Genomic DNA, 6,000 nt, shown 5'->3' on the forward strand with positions numbered 1-6,000 from the left:
TGCCAGCTCACTTTAAAGGTTCTTACATGATAAATGAGGATTTCGTTAAAGCTGTGACTGAGATAAAACAACCTTTCGATTTTAATACCCTACAGTTTTACAATAACAACATGAAGCGTGACTTTGAAGCTTAAATTTCAGGGGATAGAGGAGTACGAGCTTATTATAGCATTATTCTGGAAATGAAAAGCATGTCAATGTGTAGTAATGGCATAGATGTTCGTCGCATGATTGAACTTTGCAGTCCCCACATCCTACCCTTCTTGTGTCATATAATTAACACCTGTGCACGGAGTCATACTTCTCCACTATTTGGAAAACCTCACACCTCTTTCAAAAACTAGTTTCGCCTGTTACCTATATGCATCAGTCCGGTTTTAGGCATACCTAGGCATAGTTGCAATATGGTTTTAATACAAATAGTTGATGTAAGTCTTGCAGCACAGGATGAAAGCATTGAATAAATTCCGTCCTTATACTTATTGATATCTGAAAAGCCTTTGATACTATTGACCACATATTAATGACTTCAATCCTATGTGTCTTAGACTTTAGTAGTTGCTCTGCCACTTTAATGATGTAGGAAAGGTGTTGTACCAAATCTCCAGTGGGACTATTGCTGTTAGTCAGGATTTTGATAAACACGCTCATCTCTTCCATGGCGCATTTATTGTAAAATGTTTGTGTGGATTGTAAATGAAAAGAGTACATTTCCAAAATGTCAATTCGGTTTTTAATTTACCTTGCCGTAAAATCTAGGGTCCTAACACTATCATCTAGGAGGGCTAAGTCCAGGGGAAGGTGAGTGGTATAATAAATCAGTGTAAATATCCCTGTCCTACTGCAATACGAGTACCACAAGTCACGAAATCTCTATTTTAAATGCACAGTTTTATGAGCCGGTTATTAATAAGTATAAAATCAATAACACAAGCGATTTATTAGGGACAGTTTATATTATAAACAACAATAGCACATAAATCGTCTTTACACTCAAATGTGGCCCCCCTAATTAGCCTTTTATTTCATCCCCCTAAGTGTACCTGCTCCCCCCTTGCAAAATTTAAACGGCACCACGGGTCATGGGATATATCATTTGATTCTTTTCTCTGATTTTCATCACTATCAGAAATAATTCACGCCCTGGTTAATTGAAGAAAGAACGGAAAGAAAGTTTATTACCTTCACTCATATCTTGAGTGAACAAAATAACAGGTCGGGCCTACTTAAAGTTTTGATAATTAGAGTAGGGTAAGAGGAAACTTAAGCCTGTTCAAAGGCTTTCAGATGAGCATATACGACTACACATATGTCTAAATATGAAGGAATCAAGTGATATTTTAGAAGTTTATTCGCGTTATTCAAATCACAGACGCTGTCAGAATCATGAACGTGAATCCCTTACTTTTACCCAGTATAGGTATCATAATTTCACCCATCTTGGAAAATGTGAAGGAAAGCTGCTTCTTTCGTACGACAAAGTGAGTGAGGTTAATTGAAACCAGATCTACCAAATGATGCAGCTAGTAGTTACTACATTATTGTCTTATGACTGGAAGGTTAATTGATTTACAGGTGAATCCTAACCTTTGCATGCAAGACAAGTCGTATTACATAACTAATTAACATATACACAGTAATACTGATTGTCAGATGATTACGTTCAGAGCATCTTTTTTTTTCGTTTTCATGAATAATAACGTTTCCTTAATTATGCATCCGATAATACTTTTGCTATATAATTAGTTTTTCTTCATCTGCTTTGCGAGTAATCACAGTATTATATTATATTATTTCTGCTAATATAATAACCGACAAGATCAATGAATTTAATTTAATTTCGCTCAATGCTATAAGCGAACCTCAGCTGCATTAACAATTCGCCCCTCAAATTGACGACATAGTTCTTTAAGGGTTAACTAAATGAAGACGTCAATTTCTTGAAAAATACTAAAATATTTTATGGCAGTAGAGGAGGTGTGTTTTCCTCAGGGGAAATTACTCTGGGTTATTTTCCTATATGCTTAATCGGTTATCCTCTACCCGGAATAACCGCCAACATGTACGCATGATAATTATTTATACATTTTTCGATAGAAAATGGATTAATTTTTTAATGTATTGATGTTAGATAATAATCGAGAAAATTTGAACACACATTATAGGTAAGTCAAGCATACATAGGTAGGTGTAGACTTCACCTACCAGTCTTGCGATTGATTTACATTTTTGCGTGCTGCCCTGGTGGCCATGAAATTGGCAATGAAAAACGTGTATTACTCAATACGCAATTTCTTCGCACAAAAAAAGGTCATAATAAGATTATAGTAGTGTAATTAAATTCACTAAGTGAGTAATGATCCTCGGATTCCGCACGATTTATCTTTAACAAATGTTTGTATGCTTAGTTATAAAATAAATAAGGTAAAATGGGGTAACATTGACATAGGGGCAACTTTGAGATATTTTCAAATTTCAAATACTGATTTATTTTTCTATGTTAATGTTCCATTATAGATCGAAGGCCAGTGTCAATTTACACTATTTATGCCAAACATTGACATATACGTTACTTTCATAGGGGTCAATGTTTTCCTAAGGTAGGGTAACATTGACAGTTTACACCTAAACAAATAAAAATCATAATTTTGTAATCAATAAATATTTTCATTTTATACCATGTGTATCATAAAGAGTATAGGAGTACCTTAAATTCTGCCGAAAAAGTAGGGCTTTAGTTGCTTACCAAATGATCAAAAAAATTAATTTCCAAGATATGTCAATGTTACCCCATTTTACCAGTCTTTGAAGGATCTGTCCTGCTGCGACCCTAACCTAAAATCCTTTTTCGGCGAATAAATAAATAAAAAGTCAAGCAATTAACTAAATAATAAAATAAGTAGAATATTATTTGTCCCAAAAATATTTGAAGTGAATACTGGTATGTGTATGGCCACTACATTACCTATCTCTCGTTAAAAGATAATAACTGTATCTTTTGGAATGCATTGTTCTAGTACGGGAGCTAGTTCGAAATCCACTAAACGAGAGTGATTAAAATTTTAACCGATGGAGTTCCAGTTTGGCCTATCCGAGTGTGCTAAAATCGACCGTCTGCCGCCTGCGGTACCAATTCTAAAAGTTTTTTTTTTTTTTAGAAAATAAGTTATGCGCCAACTGAAAACTTTGATAATAGCTCTTAAAAAATATTTTAAAAACATTTGAAACAATTCTTGATCGGTTTTTGACGAACTTTCGGCGAAAAATTAACAAATAAGCAATGCATCGGCACTTTCCGTTGAAAATAATTCGTTTACAATTTGTTTTGTTTTTTTTAACGGAAGAAACCAGAAAACTGTATTATAAAAAATGATTAAAATGCCTCCGACTATCCCTTACGGTGCCTTATTATATTTTACCTCTTACTCTCCTGGTAAATGAAAGAGATCTCCTTTAGTTCAAAATTTACTGTCCAACAAAATAATAACTCTAAAGTGGCAAATCACTGTATATTGATAAAATCAGAAAATTCTTTACATTAATTTGCTTTTACTAATAAATCTTCCTGTCACAAATTTGGGATCTTTCCTTACTTCTAATTAAGGTAATGATTTGAAATTGAAAGACGACTAATTTACTGGAATATTGCAAATACACCTTGATTTTGATTTTTTACTTTGACAAATTAAGTAATAGATCCCTGAACTCGGTTTCCTTCATACTGAAATTTAGGGAACTTCCTTGATTCCGAAAGAGAAGGAGTTCAAGAGGTTCTTTTGATAATAACACACATTGAAAAGATAATGTTTTACATTTTGTCGACTCCTTTAAAATATATCATGTAAAATTTTATTCGTAGTGATATAACAGGACAACGTTTACCTTTTACAACAGATCTTAAAGTTATAGAGTGAATTTGACAAAAATACAGAAATACGACTAACCTTTTTATTTACAAAGTTTTCTTCGACATGGAAGATCTGGAATTCTTACGGCTAAGTTTTCTAACTCATCGACCTGGGGTAGATATCAGATGTTTTCAAAAGACTGCATACTTAGAAACCCGACGGCTTGACACCACCTCTAAGCGATGACTCTTTGAATCGGACTTTATTTTGAAGATTGATTGGGAAATACAGGCTTTTCCTGATGATAACTCTTTTGTTGGTCAGTACAAATTTCGTTCCAAACCGTGCGCTGCCATACACACTCAATTTAAATGGATTGTTATTATAACTTAGTTGTTATGGATGTTCTTGAACAGTTTTCTTGTTGTTCCTGAATTAAATTCAACTCCTTTTCCTAGTGTATTTAACTGCCCAAATATTTGCTTATGATTACAACTTCCGCGCCCAATATACGCTGAGTATTGCGGAACTAAACTTTTTTATAACGCCCCCAAAATGTCACTTGGAGTTTGTTACCACATTTTTCCACTGGGGCAAATAATGACGATTTTCCAAAAAAACCAACAAGCTAAATTGGACAACAAGCTACCCTTGAGACTACTTAAAACTGTTTTTTTCTCATCTCTCTGCTCTAATATGATTTCAGCTTGACGAACGGTCGAATCTTCTCTACTTCTATCTAACGGGAAGATATGTTATTAACTTTTATTGGTTCGCTCGGCTTTCAGGGCAGCCTACGGAGTTTCTGAATCTGCAAAAGCAGCTTATTTTTGCCTATGTTGGGCTCAAATTGCAACATTGCATACGTAGCTTGATACGACCTATTTCCAGATTTTAATTCAACAGTAAAGCCAGACCATGTAGCGCCAGATACAATTTAGAACAATTAATTCATTGACGAACGTGTGAGAAGATGAAGAAAGCTCACCGTATTACAAATCGACAAAATAAAAACTTGTACTTAACATAATAAGTAACATTTGGTTGGTAGAATGTTCCTGCATCTTGACTCTTTTATTTCTTCCGTATAATTCAAAGGAAAAAATCGCAAAACAATTTGTCACCAGAAAATGTTTTCGTTACAGCAAAAAAAATAAAAGAAAAAATGATATTCTTGTTCTATATTCTTCTCTTACACACCCGAAAATGATGTTTTTGTTCCCTGTTCTTCTTTGGCACATCCTAAAATGATGTTCTTGCGGTGAAAACGTTAATATACAAGAATTACGCTTTCATACACCCTGTTATTAACTTATTAGGATAAACAGCTTAACTCGTTCCGTTTTGTACTATGAAGCGTCAAACTCCTAGGAATCAATACTAGATACATTTATCCTTACATCCCCCCAAACATGAAATCCTCGACATAGAAACGGAGACATTGGGGCTTTAAACGAAAGGAACATTTTCTTGCATTCAAAGTTGAACACCACTTCGTCTCATTTGTATTAAAGTGCCATAAATTAGTAGTACGGATCTAGTAGATCTACTAGTTATCCAAGTGTCATATGATTTCCTTTTCCTAGTCCTCCTGGTCACCGGAAACTTTTTTATGATGAAATTCAAAACTACAACCACGTTATTTATGTATACCAATTTTGTTGGGGAAGGAGATGAATTGTTCCAATATGGCGGAATTAGCAGATTGAGATATTTATGAGTTACACTAACGCTTAAAGTTTGGCCGAAATCGCTTTATAATTACGAAAGTTAGAGTGTTTCTTGGAAGTGATATACCGTGTATCCCAGCACAGATATTTACATATTATATCTGTGGTCCCAGGGAGATCACACCATAGGGAAACAGAATTAATGTATTTTTTCGCAAAGGATCCACGAGGCATTTAGTATGTACTTAAAGTTATACCTAGTGTTGGACGTACGTTATTGCGCTTGCCTGATGCTAGAAAGAGATTGAAGTAGTACCTACGTTGAACTCGTGGATCCTTCGCCAAAAAATACTTTGCCGTTTTCCTATGGTGTGCTCTACCTCGGACACATTGTATATAAACCTATAAACCTATAAATATACTGCAGGGTATACCATTACCTACAATAGGTTGATAGATAGAAATCTACCTAAAATTACTTG

The sequence above is a fragment of the Photinus pyralis genome, unplaced genomic scaffold (genome assembly GCF_008802855.1).
Source record: "Photinus pyralis isolate 1611_PpyrPB1 unplaced genomic scaffold, Ppyr1.3 Ppyr1.4_LG5, whole genome shotgun sequence".
In the NCBI taxonomy this organism is placed as follows: domain Eukaryota; kingdom Metazoa; phylum Arthropoda; class Insecta; order Coleoptera; family Lampyridae; genus Photinus; species Photinus pyralis.